Here is a 17,656-nt window from a genome sequence, read left to right as displayed (position 1 = left end):
GAGTCTCTTTGATCTTCTTCTTGATGTACTGGACTGTTTCCTGATTGATCTTTGAGTTATTTTCTGTCTTTGTCTGCAGACCTCGTAGGAGAGTCTGATTCGTCTGCAGTGAAAAGCCGAGGAGGAAGCGGAGAAACAAGTCCAGGTGTCCATTTGGACTCTGTACGGCCTTGTCCACAGCACTCTGGTGGAGAAGTTTTAGTTCAGGTCTAAACAGTCTAGACCAAAGAGATGTTGACTGTTCTTCAGACAGCAGATTGACTCCAGAGTTGATGAAGGTCAGATGGACATGAAGAGCAGCCAGAAACTCCTGAACACTCAGATGGACGAAGCAGAACACCTTGTCCTGGTACAGTCCTCTCTCCTCTATAAAGATCAGTGTGAACACTCCTGAGTACACTGAGGCTGCTGTGATATCGATGCCACACTCTCTCAGGTCTGATCCATAGAAGATCAGGTTTCCTTTCTGCAGCTGTTTAAAAGCCAGTTTTCCCAGAGATTCAATCATCATCATGTTCTCTGGATTCCAGTGTGGATCTGTCTCAGTTCCTCCATCATACTTGGTGTTCTTCACTTTGGACTGAACCACCAGGAAGTGGATGTACATCTCAGTCAGGGTCTTGGGCAGCTCTCCTCCCTCTCTGGTTTTCAACACATCCTCCAGAACTGTAGCAGTGATCCAGCAGAAGACTGGAATGTGACACATGATGTGGAGGCTTCGTGATGTCTTGATGTGGGAGATGATTCTTCTGGCCTGCTCCTCATCTTTGAACCTCTTCCTGAAGTACTCCTCCTTCTGTGGGTCAGTGAACCCTCTTACCTCTGTCATCATGTCAACACAGTCAGGAGGGATCTGATTGGCTGCTGCAGGTCGTGTGGTTATCCAGAGGCGAGCAGAGGGAAGCAGGTTCCCCCTGATCAGGTTTGTCAGCAGCACATCCACTGAGGTGGACTCTGTCACATCAGTCAGGATCTGATTGTTGTAGAAGTCCAGAGGAAGTCTACACTCATCCAGACCGTCCAAGATCAACACAACCTGGAACTCTTCAAACCTGCAGATTCCTGCTTCTTTGGTTTCAGTAAAGAAGTGATGAACAAGTTCCACCAAGCTGAACTTTTTCTCTTTCAGCACATTCAGCTCTCTGAAAGTCAATGGAAATGTGAACTGTATGTCCTGGTTGGCTTTGTCTTCAGCCCAGTCCAGAGTGAACTTCTGTGTTAAGACTGTTTTCCCAATGCCAGCCACTCCCTTTGTCATCACTGTTGTGATTGGTTCCTCTCTTCCAGGTGAGCCTTTAAAGATGTCTTCTTGTCTGATGGTTGTTTCTGGTCTGTTTGGTTTCCTGGATGCTGCTTCAATCTGTCTGACCTCATGTTCATCATTGACCTCTCCAGTCCCTCCCTCTGTGATGTAGAGCTCTGTGTAGATCTGGTTCAGAAGGGTTGGGTTTCCTGCTTTAGCAATCCCCTCAAACACACACTGGAACTTCTTCTTCAGATTAGATTTAAGTTTAGACCTGACGTTCGAAATATCAACAGTATCTGGGTGAACAAAGAACAGATAATAAGATGTAACATTAGTGACCTGGTCACACCAGACACTGTCACAGTGAATCTTCCTCCATATGTAACTTTTCAACTCACTGTACAATCAAAGCTCATTTAAAATGGTTTTCTACGAACTTACAATAATTTGAAATACATTGTCAAACTTGAATGTAATTGAAGGTTTCTCAATAACGAGTTAAGAGTAATTATGATTTATTGCTGCATTTTTACTGTCTAACAATAGCTTGTTATGCTGCTAATTCAAATGTATTTATTCAAAAGAAGAACTGATCATTAGGAAACCCTTGTTGAACTTAAGGTATCACAGCTGCAGACATGTACTTTTTCATAAAAACATAATAACCTGTGTCCACACTTTTGACTGGTAGTGTAGCTAAAAACTTTATACAAGAAATGACTGCTAACATCTCCTCTGTAAATTAAGTACATGTTGGTGCTATAGAGACATCACATAGAAACACCATGAAGTGAGGGACATTACTAACGATGAAGTCAGGAAACTATGGGGGGGGGGGTCCAGTTCATCCAGATAGACAGTGGAGACTGTTGTAGAAATATTTCCTCTTCCTCTAAATGTTGTAAAATCTTAGTAGACTTCAAGGAAGGACTCAGTGTGATGAACCATCTCAGTTTAATGCATACATGCCAACATGGAGAAAACACCACAATCATGTAAATGTTCTCCGCTCTACCTCTCTCTAACCCTCACACTTCACAGGGCCCTCTCCACATAACATTCCTAAGGAACTATGTATATGTGTACCATAAAGAAAACATAAATTATTCTACACATAGGCTGACTGTTTATACCATAAATTCCCACTACAGGTCTGTGTTTTTCAGGTAGGTCAAAGAGGAGGTTCATGATCATGGTGAAGGAGACATGAGAGAGGCTGCTGGGACAGAGGAAGATACAGATAACAGACCAGGAGACAGACAGTGTCCTGAAGGCAGCAGCTGAAAGACGAAGACATGAAGACAACAGGAGCTGTGATCGGTCTTTAGCTTCTACAAGTTTCTGTCTTGTTGACGACATCTAAGAAAACCTACCAACAGTCAGAACAACTTAACACAGACTGATGGTTCATCTTATTTTGTCTATACACTGTTAGTTCTTCTGTTTTCATGGTACCTGCATGTTTTAAACAATAAATAACACAGAATATCAAAGAAACACATCCAGAAGGTTTATCCAAGTTAAAGTGGTGGAGCCTGCGAGTTAAATACAAGTTTATGTGCTGAAATCAAACTGAGCCTGTTGTGTCTACATAATGTTCTAGTTATTTCATATCTTACCTTTATTATGTTTCATTTTCTGTAAAATCAACTTCGCCACCTCCAGAACTTTATCACTGTATATCTGAAACATTGAATCTACTGTTTCTAGTCTGTCTGCTTTCTCCAATTTGGACTTTTTGATGTTCTGTAAACCATCTGGTAACTTCGCATTCTGCAGATGCCACTGGAATTTTTTTAGTTCCTCTTCTCCCAAATCCTCCAACATGTCCAGTAGCTCCTCCTGTACAGACCTCTCCATCTGTGAAACAAACCAGAGGTCATTTTAAAAAGTGAAAAATTAGGTACAACATGTCACATCTTGTTTACCTATTTAGTGTTTTCCACAAGTCATTCCAGCTGCTCCAGTGAAGCTGCTCAGTGTCTGTAGTAGACTGTATTAGTGTAACTGCTTATCCTTAAGAAATGAGATGTAGCAAAAAAATAAAAAGCAACAGAGAGAGAACTGAATCCACATCCACATCAGCTCACACACACTTTCTACCTTCATGTGGAGAGGAAATACAATTCATTGATGTGCAGTGAAAACTGAAATCCTCCTTTCCATCATTTCTCCTGGACAAAGATCAGCTGCTCCTCCACTGATTGGCTCTTCTTTCCTTTTCCTTGTGCAACCCTCGAACTGAGGCCCTTAGTTCAGTAACAACATGAAATCTCACATTCACAGAGTGGACAGAGCCAATGAAGTTCTTCAACAGGTTTGACAGTGCTACAAATGCAATCTGTCCCCCCGCAACCCCTTGTTCATCCTCAATGTCTCCTCCTCCATCTACAGTACTCCAACTCCTCTTCCCAGACCTGTGTGCATCTCCACCCCTGCAGCTATGCCCTCTGCATCACCTGAGCAGGCTCCACCATCTGTCACAGTAACAGGGGTCAGGCTGCAGTTACAAAGACTGTGCTGTTGGAAGGCCAAGATGGTGTCTCAGGCTGATTAAGGACTGTGCTGCTCAATTATGCCATCCTCTACAAAGGATCATCAACCTCAGTCTACAATTAAGAAAGGTCCCAGCTGTGTGGAAAACATCTTGTATTGTTCCAGTACCTAAAGTCAAGTGTCCAGCTGAACTAAATGAATGTCCTTGAGAGGATGATTCTGCGCATACTAAGAATCGAGGTTTAACACGCAAAGGATCGCCTGCAGTTTGCTTCCAGAGAACATGTTTGTGGATGATGCTGTCCTTTACGTGTGTCACTGTGTTTTGTGTCATCTGGAAGAACCTGCAAGTTATGTGAGGATAATTTTCTTGGATTTTTCAAAAGCATTCAACACCATTCAACCAATCATCCTTAAAGTTTTAAGCAGCACTGAGGTTCTATTCCTGTACACATTGTTAAAAGGCCAATGCCACTTGAACTATTCTGGCACTCCTCTAGGTATAGTATCTTCCAATCAGACCAGCTCTGAGCATGAAGAGGCTGCAGAGGACAGTTTCCCTGAGTTCCACCAAATTAATTAAGTTAATTGTTGTTCATTGTATTAACTGTTGTTATAACGGCATTGTGCGTCCATTGAACTCTAAGTCAGTCTTTACAGTAGTATATTTTGTTTCTGTAACTGATATTATGACCCTTTGTTGTCTGATACCTATATTCTGTTAAACATGACCAATTAAAGGTGATTGATCATTGACAAATCTTTTAGACTGCTTTTACATCACTGTATTCCATACATATTCTCAAATTTATCTGTATTGTTGAGTTGTGGTTTGTACAAAAAGTACCATTTGGTTTTGTACTAGTTTAGCAACAACATGCATTTGCTTTAGCTGAGACAATTTACTAGGAAGATCATTATAATAGTGTATTATAATAGTGTGCTATACACCTCACTCCCATCTTGTGGGAGTGAGGTGTATAGCATGTAAACATATTCTGTCATGCAGAATATAGATAATATAAAAAACCTCTTTATTTGTTTCTATCTATCTTTAATTTACATATATATTTTCTTTCAGAAACCACAAACACAGCTGTTACCCAGAATGTCTGAATAAACCTTTGCTAAAGGGAACTCTGGAGTTTTTTGTGATCTATCAGTCACTTCAGTGTTGGGCTGTAATTTATCTGAAACCTAGTACATGTGAGAAGCCGTTGACAGCCCATTTCAATTTTTTACACACTGTACACAGACCTGAACATTATTTAACCCCCATGAGTCCTGTAGTGAGGATCTACTGACAGAGAAAGTCGGAGCTGTTCTCCAGCGGCTGTCCGGCCGAGCTCAGACCGCATTTAGTGGCTCAGACAGCGGGAGAGCAGCGGCTCATCTCCGCCTCCTCCACAGGCTGATGGAGGCAGGAAAAGCTGCCTTCAGTCCTCAGTAAGTGGAGCTCCACAGTAACAACGACTCTGTGTTCAACTAGAGACCATCCACTAACTCTATGTCCATTAAAGACGGTTTTAAACGACACATTTGACTGAAATGTTCCAGGAAGTGAAACTAAAGGTCTGTTGAGATGAAGTTCGTCTGAAAACCAGACGGACACTTTCTAACTTTTCTAGCAGCATTGAAGCTGCTGTTTGTGCTGGAGTTTGCAGATACTCACCTCTAGTGATGAGCAGAGAAGATTCAGAGTTTCTAGTTTTACTGGTGGAAACGAATCAGCGCGTCGAGCTCTTCAAACAGCGCTGCTGTCGACTGATCCTCTTTTGAGTTTCCGTGGTCAAATCAGTTCCTGTATTAAAAATGCATCTGATCATAAACTTACTGTGATCTTGCTGAAACAGCTGAGACGCTGCTGAACTCACTGCTCAGTGAAGTGGAGAAAGTCCAACGACATCAGAGAAACTGTGACATTCACCAGAAAAACTGATTTAGTCATTTATCAGACGCTTTTATCCAAAGAGACTTGTGACTAGTGATGTGACGATGAGGCTCAGCTGTGTTGTTGTGCATGTTTATTGTGTGTATTGATTTGAATTGTTGTCTTTCCTGTTTACATCATGAGCACAATAAGTCTTCAGAGGGAATAAATACATTTGACCTTATTAGGATGAACAATCAATATTTAATTCATGAATTCATCACTGTGGTGCCTCCCTGATTTATCCAGTATCTGACCTGTAAATAGCAGCAGATAAATAAAAAAGTATCAGACTCAGAGTAGAAGTACTCTATTTAAGTGTAATCAGGAACATGTAGCTACTAATAAAAGTAAAAGTACACAATGCATTAAAATGTGACTTGAGATTTCACCACCGGGACAGAGAAACAGCTCAACTGTCCATTTGCAGCCCATGTTGTAGTCAGAGAGGGTTTTACATCAGTCGATATAAGAAGCAGAACAACCAATGAATGAGAAACGTTTCTTTTTTAATTTATTCCTAAAGATTCAGATGCCACAGTGATTAGATGAACTTACTGAACTGTTGGCTCATCAATCATCATCGTTTGACATATTCTTTAGTCTGTGAATAAAATGCACATTTGTAATATTTCAACACCAATAAATATTTGTATCAACAATAACAAAGATCAACTGGAAAGATTTGCAGCCATGTAATAATTCAAACAGACCAAACAAGTCCCATTGATTAGGACTCACTTGATAGTTAACAGACAGATAAAGAACAGAGGAGGAGGTCGTTATCAAACTGTTCTCCCACAAATGTTGTTTGCTGGAAACTGGACTTGCTGCAGATCATGTTCTGTTCCAACACCATTTTTCCGCTTGTCTTCCAGATGTGGACGTTAGTGATGCTAATGATGAAATAGAAAAGGTTTCCTTCTTCATGGGACACAGGTTCTTGGCAGAGAGCGTATATTCCAGATTTCATATTTAGTTGGATATTAAAACCCTCCCTGTTCAGTTGGTCTCTCACACGCTTTCTTCATAAGACATTAAAAGACAATCTGTCCAATTTAATACGATGTGACCACATTTAAAAAGCAGCAGAAAAAGCACAGTGTTGCTATTTGAATGGAAGTTTCAGGACAAATGTTTTCATTCAATAGAAATTCAGGTATTATGAGGCTGTTTGTCACGTCTACAACACATAAGATATTAATTCAACTCTACGTGACAATTGTAATATTAGGTTTTAATGGTTCTAGACCAAATGATTTGTAAAATGTTGATTACAAGAACTTTACGATCCTAATAGATGTCTGCAGAACAACAATAGACCAATATGTTACAGTGATTTATGATGTTTGTATGAGGTACATTTAAGAACATACTCTACATACATATATACATACACACCATAACAAGAAGAGAAGATAAACTGATCTCCCCTAAGTGTCTTTCCAGGTTTACTTGGAGGTTTCCACCTCTGTCTGATGCCTATTCACTCAGTTCATTGCTGAAAGCTGCTGTTATTTGCCAACTTACTGAAAAAGAGAACTGTGAATGAACTGTCAACAGTCTGTGTGTTTCCTCAAACACAAAACGTGTAAAAACGAACCAGAAGCAAAGAAATCCTGGAGATGAAATGTGCACAATAGGCCGACCTCTCCTCTCCTCTTCTGCACTGACATCATAGTAGTGCAGATGATGCATTTACAGGCTTTGGGTCTTTGGGTGTGGTTTTGTGTGACGTAGCCTATAGGGTTAAGAAGAGCAAACCAGGAAAGAGGTTTCAGACTGTTTCTAATGTCAGTCAGTTCCTGTTGTCAAATGTCAGACTGAGCATGTGCAGATCTCCTACATGTCCCAGATTCTAGATATCCTAGATACAGGATAGGACACTTCTGGAAAACCTCTTTCCAAAATGTCTCACTACAAATAAAAAGAGACGTCACACTGGGACTTATGTGTGTTTGACTTGTTTGTCAGACTCACTCATGTAAAATGTGTTTGGGCTCAGAAAAGTGTCGTTCTGACCAACAAGAAGTTTGTAGTTTCACACATGCTCGTACTGTGGAGTTATACTTCCTATTTCCTTTGTTTAACGTGCGTCTTTATGTACAAACCACACACACACACACACACACACACCACCTAATGTCAGAATCTGAATACACAGCTGAAAAGAGGACCTGACTCCTGTGTTCTGCCTGAAACACCACAGATTTTTACAATAAATAAAGTTTAATAGCAGCATAGTCCTGTTAATTCAACAGAAAAGGACAGTTAGATTAACCAGCTTCATGTTTCTAACATTAACTACAGGTTTGAACTGGAACATTTAGTTTATTCAGTAAAGTTGTTTCACATTTTCACTGTATTTTTACTGAATTATTCTGACAACCACAGCTGCCAGTTTGTTACCATAAAAACTACTGAGTGAACACAAAGTTTCTTTCTTCTTCCTTTTTTGATGTTTTTACCATTTTGGATCCAGATCACAGCCCTGTCTGAGTTTCAGTATCCTGCTCAGTACTGACCCATGTAGCTGATAACTTTCAAATCACAAACCTTGACAACTCTGGTTGTGGACTCATTGTCTGAGGTTTGAGCTGATCAACAGCTAAAATGCACCTTCTCCGTTTGGAGACGCGCGTTTCTTTCCTGCTGCTCTGTGGTTGTTACACAGTTCATTAATAAGTCGTTTTCAGCCATATATAAGAATAAAACGATTCCTATCTGCTCTTCAAGATCCCTCGAGCTCCTCACTAAGGCTGTATTACAGTGTAGACAATGGGATCATAGAGTTGGACTCAGACATTAGTGTTAATAACAATATTAAATATTGGCTGAAACACGTGAATAAAGTCATTGTTTTATTTTAATTGTTTTACTTTGAACGTCGTAGCGGTCCTTCGAGAGTCTCAAGGGCTGAACAAAGAAGTTCAGGATTTATCGTGGGTTTAAAACCTGACACCATATCAGACCCCGAACTGGTAAAAAAACACAAAGAAATGCTGCAGCACATTGTTTCAAGAGCCCCGCTGACTCCGTAGATCTAGATTTGGATCTGGATCTTGTAGAAACTTTACCCATGTGTGGATTGAATCTGAAAATTCATCAGTACGACAGAAACGTGTCTCCGGTAAGTTCGTCCCATTTTTACTACGACTTCTATTCTATTTGATGAAAAACAGAATCAAAATGTGTCTTCTAACCAGTTGATCTAACTAAATAAAGCTTTGTGCAGTCTGACAAATGCTTCTCTCCTGGTCTCAGATTGAATCCACAGAAACTGCAGTACATAGATTTACCCAGCAGATGTCTCCTTGTCTGTTCCACATGGAGTCTCCTAAAGTTCAGGACGGTGAATTGTCTTCGGAGCTACTTTTGCGTTCTCTCTGCTCCATAATGATCTATTGTGAGAGTAGAGCCTGTATCATGCAGTAGATCCCCGCTGGCTGTGTCCACAGAGAGTGGGTTCACCCTCAGCTGTGAGCAGCAAGTATCACTGGAACTCAGAGAGATGGAGACAGTTCATTAACGGAGCTGATCAGCTCTCAACACTGTTATTAGACTGTGACACTGACTGACAGTAGCTGGATCACAGCTGGGATGCTGCTGTCCACTGGACTGGAGCTGGATTTGTGCTTCACTTGTTATTATTGGATTTGCTCAGTGGGAATAAAAACTATATGAACCACTCGGTAGAGTTAGTTCATGATGGTTACTCACTTTATGCAGAGTGGACGAGCACCTATGGAAAAATAATACCCCACCGTGACCCGTAGGGGGCGTCATAGTTCCCTCATCAGACCAGACAAATAACCAACAGTCTATTAAAAACCTGAGGCTGTAGTAAGTAAATAAATATGTTCCAACTGCACATTTACCTGTTTGATTTTGCCAAACGTCTGCACAACACTACTACTATATTACACTGAATCACTGAACATTTGAACGAGTCCAAATCATTCAAAGATCCTCAACCTAAAACTACATGAAACATGCATTTAACAGTAAAATCAGCAGTGAACATGTGTTACACATAATAACAATGTGTTGGTTGAACTGCAGACATCTGGTATCAAAACGTCAACACGGTGCTATATAGAGGTTTCTGTTGACCCACAAGAGGGTGCTGAACAGTCCACAGGACACCAACACACTAGTACTGGTGACATCTTTAGCATTTTTAGATTCACTATAAATCTTACATTAAATGCATTTTATGATAAAAAGAATATTGACATTACAAATCTAGAATTGTGTAGTAGTTTTAGTTTTTTAGTGGCTGTAGTTGTAACGTGTGTGTTTGAGGTCTTGATGACAGAGGAACTGATTTCAGACTGAGATACACTTCCTCATTTCTCTTCATAGCTACGAGCACCTGAGTCCAACATTCACTACTGTGACAACAACCACACAGTTCAGCAGGTGAGAGAACAAATCCCCAAAGTGTGTGTAGCTGATACTATGAAGTGTTTGAACCCTGTGAACACTGCTCACTTCCTCCACATGAGTAGTTGAGTTCTATTAGTGTTTGTCTTAGAGGATGGAGATTAAACTGAATTAGCTCTTCTTGTCCAAATGAAATGATTCTGTAGATTCAGATGAGCTGATGCTTGATGTTATTTACATTAAATATTTTATCACTGTTCTTTTTAAACCCACGTAGACTTTCTTCTGTCTCAGTAGAGAAAGAAAACCACAAACTAAACAGAGGAAGAAGGTGGGCTTTACTCACTATGACTCACAGAATCACAGAGACGTTGACAATGGAGGAAACACATCTTCAACGTCTGATCTGTAAGTAAAAACCTTTGTGTCTTTTCTTTACAGTGGTCTTGATGATGGCTCAGATGAGGCTGAGCTCAGCTGTGAAGAAACACAAGGTAGAATCTGTTTGCAGGATGCAGGAGACATTTGGGAACTTTGCTCCTCAGGAAACAACAGTCGGTCGGTCAGTCGACAACATGTCACGAGGTGGTGACACTTTTAATCTGAATCACTGAGCAGACCTACTAAAGATCTTATGATTTAGGGGACGTGGAGAATTTTACTTGGAGCATCTTTACATGAAAACTGAGCTGAGAGGAAGAACAAAAACTGTGCTCAGGTAAAACAGAGTAGACATAGAAGTACTGATTAGGCTCTGTACGTTCATCTCATCTGCACATGGTCATGTGAGTTTGTGATGTTTGTGAACATTACACCATCATCTGCGTAGATGATGAACTCTAATACTCTATAAGTATATGAATTTAATTAGACTACATCAACCACTCCAATAAGCAAAAAAAAAAAGTAAAAACAAAACTGTTTTGGTTGGTGTTTTAACTATTTTTTTGTGTGTTCACTTCTTTTTTCATTTCACGGTTTTTATAAGTCGTCATTTTTAAAGTTTATCTTCCTATATGAATGTCCATGATGAGCTATCTTTATCAGATCTTTATTGTATATCGACACAGGAAGTTGTTGGTGTTATTTTAAAACGTGTGTACATGAGTACTTTTAAAGGGTATGGATATTTTAACCACACGTACAGTTCACTGTCAGTTTACTGCTTAGATTAAAAAGTATCTTAAATTGTATTTATGTGTGTCTGTTACCAGTGTCCACAGTGTATCTTTATATATTTATTATTTTATAGAAAACAGGTTGGTGCTTAGATACACACACTGGCTGGTTTTGGGCAAGTTGATGAATCCCTGTCAATGTTGTGCAGCTCAGCATGTGGTCAAATCTCCCTCCATATTTATCTGGAAAGAAAATTTGCCAAACACACGTAACAATATAATGTACAATCATATGTTTTACAAAATGCAAAAAACCCACATTGTTTGATACTATCACTCATTAACATTTGCAAATGCTGAATACAATACACAAACAAACGCACTTGAAAAACTTGAATAAAACAAAAATCATGATGATTGGAAATTTCAGTATAAACTAACAGATGCATATACAAATAGACGGCGTTGACATTGAAAGAGTTTATATAGTTTATAGACTACAGAATCACTTGGAAATCACAAATCAAACAAGTACAAACTAAAGTATCAAGATCCAGCCTCAGTGAGCTCCCACCCTGACCTTCTTCAAAGTTTCAGAACTGTTTCCTGCGAAAACTGGGTCAGAAACTGAAGATCTGAAACACTGCAAGAAGATGAACTGAAACTCTGAAGGACACAGTTGTAGGTTTGTAAAACACATATCAGAACTTTGAAGAAACACATTTGTAACACTGAAAAGAAGAAAACATTTTTTTCCATATATTCAAATCTTGTTTTCAAACATTCATCTCCTAGTTTCAGTGTTGTCAGATGTGATACTGTCTCATCTCATAGAAATATAGAAACACATGAGCACAATCCAAACTAAAGTCAGATCATCAAACTACAGTTAGTCCATGGGACAGGTTCTGTTAGGTGGATATCTAGAACTTTACTTACTAACAACCACACATTCACACACTCTTCTTCCACTTGGACACTTTGGATTTAGCTCAGAATGTTCAACTGAAACTTTTCCATCACAGAGACCAAGAACAAAGTTGAAGTGAATAAAGCTCAATTTGAGCTCAGTGTGTTGGTTCAATACAGCAGCCTGAAGGAACACACTGATGTCCTGCTGCAGGATACAAACACATGCTTTTATTCTGAAAGGTCCAACTTCAGCTTCTGGTTCAGCAGCTGCAGGAGTCATTGTTTGATCAAGTCAGACACACAGATGTGTTTCCAGATGTGTGTGGATGCTGTAGATGAACCAGCAGCACTTACAGATACAGTCCACAACAACAGTGAGTCCACTCCTGGTCAGTATCACTAAAATGTCAAGTCACTTCAAATCGTCACCATTTCAGGAGATCTGACTTTAGTTGGACTCATTTAACTCCAAATAAAGAGGATTGGAGAACAAAAGTCAGGAAACTTTCCTCCATGAAATTCATGGATGAGTTTGACTTGAATGTTTGGTCTTGTTGGGTCATTTGTGCTGACGTCACTATGAACAGCAGCACTGATGTCTAATAATGTCAGTGGATCAAAAAGAGAAAGAGACAAAAGACAGAACAAGACTTCAGAACAAGTCCTCAACTTCTGGATCCTGGAATAATCGGAGCTTCATCTTTAAAGGACTGGAAGAAGAACAAGTTTACAAGGAATCATTTAGAACTGGTTCAAGAATAAACTGATTGAATCCATGAATCTGAAAACGTGTGTGTGAGTGAAAGAGACAGACATGTAGAGACTGAACTATCTGTTCAACAGAGACGACGTTTCTCTGACAGGACGACACTCTCAGTACTACACTGAACACAGAGACACTGAGGAACCTAAAAAACAGAACCTAAATCCAAATCCAGGATAAAGAGGTTCAGTGAATGTGGTGTTGAAGGTGTGGAGGTGGATCAGTTTGTCAGAGGAGACTCTGTAGAAGGACAGAGTCCCAGCAGGACAGTCCACATACACTGATACTCTGTTAGAGACAGAGGAGGAGATGAATGTTTTTCTGTTATTGTGACAGACAGAGTAACCATCACGATAAGAGCAGAAAAGACTCCAGGACTGATCGTTCTCTCCAAACAAACACTCATCACCGTCTCCTCTCCTTCTGATTCCTCTGTAACTCACTGATATTAAAACGTCTCCGCTCCACTCGACCTCCCAGTAACAGCGACCAGTCAGACCATTACTACACAGCAGCTGAGGCCAATGGTCAAATCTGTCTGGATGATCAGGATATGACTGATCCTCCTCCTTCACACATGTCACCTTCCTGTTGTTGTCAGACAGTCGTAGTCTTCTGTTCACTGTGTTTGTGTCGATGGTGAGTTGACAGAAATCTGATGGAGAGAACAAGACACAATCCAGCTGCAGTTATTAATCTATCATCAGTTTGATGAGGACTCATGACATCAGGGATTTGAATGAGTGATGTGACAGTTTGAAGATGGTTGAATGTTGCTGCTTTGTTTTCATCAGTCTCATTAAAAACACACTTACACTTCCTCAGACCTGGTCTCAACCATCGGACTCCACCAGGCTCCACCCTGAAAGGAGGAGGGGGGTCAGAGCAGCACATTCTCTTTCAGCATGCACACATGGACATTACATGGCTCTTATACACACAGTGTGTTCTGGTTCTGTTCTAATGGAGGCTTGTATGTAGGGATGGACATTCAGCAAACAACTAAGGAATTGGAGTCCTTATCTTGGAATTCTACGGAGCAGGGAGGTGACATGGAGGAAAGATTTCAATTCTCTAGTTCACAGCAGTTTTGGTGTCAGACACCTGCTTTCAGTCTCACTCTATCACCAGACAAACTAATGTGACACCACAGGAAGCAGGAAACTGGAAAGCAAAGTCCAAGAGGCTCAACTCCACATACATGGACTCTGTGTGTGTGTTTTCCTCTCTCTAATGTCTGTGGACTGATCTCAGCTGAGCTTCAGACGTTGTCCTGTGTTCAGAGGAAGTCTAGTTCACCTACAGCTACTGGATATTGATCATTACACACAGACTTTGTGGCTTCATCTGATTTGGTGTCAGATTTGTTGGAGCAGCCAGAGACATGACTCCACAGTGAGACACAAACTCATGCTGACACATTTTTTTGTCATTTCATGACAAAGAGGTGCATTTGTTTTACTCATCTAAACAAACAGAGTCATTAATCATTAACATCTCTACTTCCTCCTCCATCAGACATTGTCTGTGGCTGCAGCAGGCCCCTCCATACCTGAGAGTGTCCAGTCTCCAGTGTGGATCCTTCAGTTCAGCAGACAGCAGCTTCACTCCTGAGTCTCCTGGATGATTGTAGCTCAGGTCCAGCTCTCTCAGATGGGAGGGGTTGGAGCTCAGAGCTGAGGCAAGAGAAACACAGCCTTCCTCTGTGATCAGACAGCCTGACAGTCTGCAGACACACAAAACAACACAGGAGACTTGGTGATGATATTTTTTGTACAAACCAACATCACATACTCCTATTTGTATTTGAAGCAAATTTAGCTACAGACAGCGAAAACAAATTTCAATTTCCTGTTTTGCATCATTTCATTGTTAATGAGATCTTGATCTTGATTATTTCCAAGTTGATGATACAACTGAAGAGTCCCGATCTTCCATGTCTTTATTGAACACAACCATTAAACATACAGAGTGATGTAAAAAGTCAGTGAAACACTGTCTGATGTCACAATGTCAACTAGAGTCAGTTGTTAGCAAACCTGGAGTCCAATCAATGAAATAAAAAAGGGAGGTGTGGTTTGGAGCCACGTGTCTGTTTAATAAAGATATACAGTGAGGGAAAAAATTATTTGAACCCCAGCTGATTTTGTAAGTTTGCCCACTAACAAAGAAATGATCAGTCTATAATTTCAATGGTAGGTGTATTTGAACAGTGAGACACAACAATGACAAAAAAAATCCAGAAAAATGCGTTTCAAAAAGAGTTATAAATTAATTTGCATTTCCACGAAGGAAAGAAGTATTTGATCCCTTCGAAAAACGTGCTTTAGTACTTGGTGGCAAAACCTTTGTTGGCAATCACAGAGGTCAGCCGTTTCTTGTAGTTGGCCACAAGGTTTGCAGACATCTCAGGGGGGATTTTGGCCCACTCCTCTTTGCAGATCCTCTCCAATGTTTGGCAACTCGAACCTTCAGCTCCCTCCACAGATTTTCTATGGGATTAAGGTCTGGAGACTGACTAGGCCACTCCATGACCTTAATATGCTTCTTCTTGAGCCAGTGATTTGTTGCCTTAGCCGTGTGTTTTGGATCATTGTCATGCTGGAGTACCCAACCACGACCCTTTTCAATGCCCTGACTGAGGGAAGGAGGTTCTCACCCAACATTTGACGGTACATGGCCCCATCCATCCTCCCTTTGATGCGGTGCAATTGTCCTGTCCCCTTGGCAGAAAAACACCCCCAAAGCATAATGTTTCCACCTCCATATTTGACAGTGGGGATGGTGTTTTTGGAGTCATAGGCAGCCTTCCTCCTCCTCCAAACACAGCGAGTTGAGTTGATGCCAAAGAGCTCGATTTTGGTCTCATCTGACCACAACACTTTCACCCAGTCTTCCTCTGAATCAGTCAGATGTTCAGTGGCAAACTTCAAACGGGCCTGTAGATGGGCTTTCTTGAGCAGGGGGACCTTGCGGGCACAGCAGGATTTCAGTCCTTCATGGCGTAGTGTGTTACCAATTGTTTTTTTGGTGACTATGGTCCCAGCTGCCTTGAGATCATTGACAAGTTCCTCCCGAGTGGTTCTTGGCTGATTCCTCACCATTCTCATTATCATTGAAACTCCACGAGGTGAGATCTTGCATGGAGCTCCAGACCGAGGGAGATTGGCAGTTAATTTATGTTTCTTCCATTTGCGAATAATTGCACCAACTGTTGTCACCTTCTCACCCAGCTGCTTGGCGATGGTCTTGTAGCCCATTCCAGCCTTGTGTAGGTCCACAATCTTGTCCCTGACATCCTTGGAAAGCTCTTTGGTCTTGGCCATGGTGAAGAGTTTGGAATCTGGATTGATTGATTGCTTCTGTGGACAGGTCTCTTTTATACAGGTAACGAGCTGAGAGGGCTGCCAATGTCAGCTCGTTACCTGTATAAGATCCACCTGGGAGCTAGAGATCTTGCTGACGGATAGGGGATCAAATACTTATTTCCTTCATGGAAATGCAAATTAATTTATAACTCTTTTTGAAACGCATTTTTCTGGATTTTTTTTGTCATTGTTGTGTCTCACTGTTCAAATAAACCTACCATTGAAATTATAGACTGATCATTTCTTTGTTAGTGGGCAAACTTACAAAATCAGCTGGGGTTCAAATAATTTTTTCCCTCACTGTAAAAGGTCATGAATGTTTGATTTCATACAGTTAGAAATAGTCTAATAAAATATGTGGTTGTTCTTGTGACTTTGAGGAACATCAGGTTCATATAATAACTAATTAAATCACAAAGTCATAAAAAACGATACACTGAGACTTAACTTTTTTTGCCACCTTACCTTTATCAACAACGTCAACAAAAAAGGAAAACATCCTCATGGAGAAGACTAGATAAAACAGCTGCATTAAAATGTACTTAAGTTTATGAATCCTAACCTGAGAGTTTCCAGTTTACCGTGTGGATTCTCCAGTCCAGCAGACAGAAGCTTCACTCCTGATTCCTGCAGGTCGTTATTACTCATGTCCAGTTCTCTCAGACTAGAGGACTGGGAGCTGAGAACTGAGGACAAAACTTCGCAGCTTCTCTCGGAGAGGTTACAGACACTCAGTCTGAAAAACAGTGATGTAAAACATGACAATATTTGTCTTAAACTGTAATCACCGTTCATATTGACCATAACCATAAAAATATAACACAATAAAACACAATAAAATTAAAGTACAGTTTTTTTATAAATTGTAAAAATTCTATTGAGAAACGTCTGCAATTTAAAACTTGTGACATTACAAAAAATAATCTACTTGTGTCTCTCTCATGTCAGCTCCAGTTATTTAAAACAGAACCTTGACCTGACCTGAGAGTTTCCAGTTTACAGTCCAAATTCTCCAGTCCAGCAGACAGAAGCTTCACTCCTGAATCCTGCAGGTAGTTGTTACTCAGGTCCAGTTCTCTCAGACTAGAGGACTGGGAGCTGAGAACTGAGGACAGAGCTTCACAGCTTCTCTCTGAGAGGTTACAGCCACTTAGTCTGAAAAACAGTGATGTATAATATAACAGAACAGAAACAGTTTGTTTCAAACTGTAATTGTCACAATTCCTGTCTGATGCTGGTCCAGTTTGTTTCTCTCTCTCTTTCACCTGGTCCCACTCCTGCTACTCTGCTACCCAGTCACTTCCTGCTATGCCCATACATGGACTGACTTACTCTTCCTTTTCCTCTGCACTAATTACTGATCAGTTCCTCCTGTATTCACCCTCTCCTATATAAGTCCACAGTTCCCTGATAGATTGTCAGTTCTTACTACGACTC

At 40.5% G+C, this 17,656-nt stretch overlaps 1 protein-coding gene and 1 long non-coding RNA gene across 2 annotated transcripts in view; both read right to left on the bottom strand.

Annotated features, from left to right (window-relative positions):
* The window catches only part of LOC113168720 (NLR family CARD domain-containing protein 3-like), a 434,580-nt gene that overhangs the window by 49,434 nt on the left and 367,490 nt on the right, over window positions 1-17,656 (bottom strand). The gene's annotated exons all lie outside the window — the stretch shown is intronic.
* Window positions 1,451-5,521, bottom strand: LOC113168183. Its single transcript, XR_003299360.2, has 3 exons — window positions 5,415-5,521; window positions 2,866-3,106; window positions 1,451-1,542 (listed from the first exon to the last, which is right to left on the bottom strand). It is a non-coding gene; the product is annotated as an uncharacterized LOC113168183 (long non-coding RNA).

This window comes from Anabas testudineus, chromosome 18 (genome assembly GCF_900324465.2).
Source record: "Anabas testudineus chromosome 18, fAnaTes1.2, whole genome shotgun sequence".
In the NCBI taxonomy this organism is placed as follows: Eukaryota; Metazoa; Chordata; class Actinopteri; order Anabantiformes; family Anabantidae; genus Anabas; species Anabas testudineus.
The sequence above is the reverse complement of the archived record's forward strand: the minus strand, read 5'-3'. Positions and strand labels throughout refer to the sequence as shown.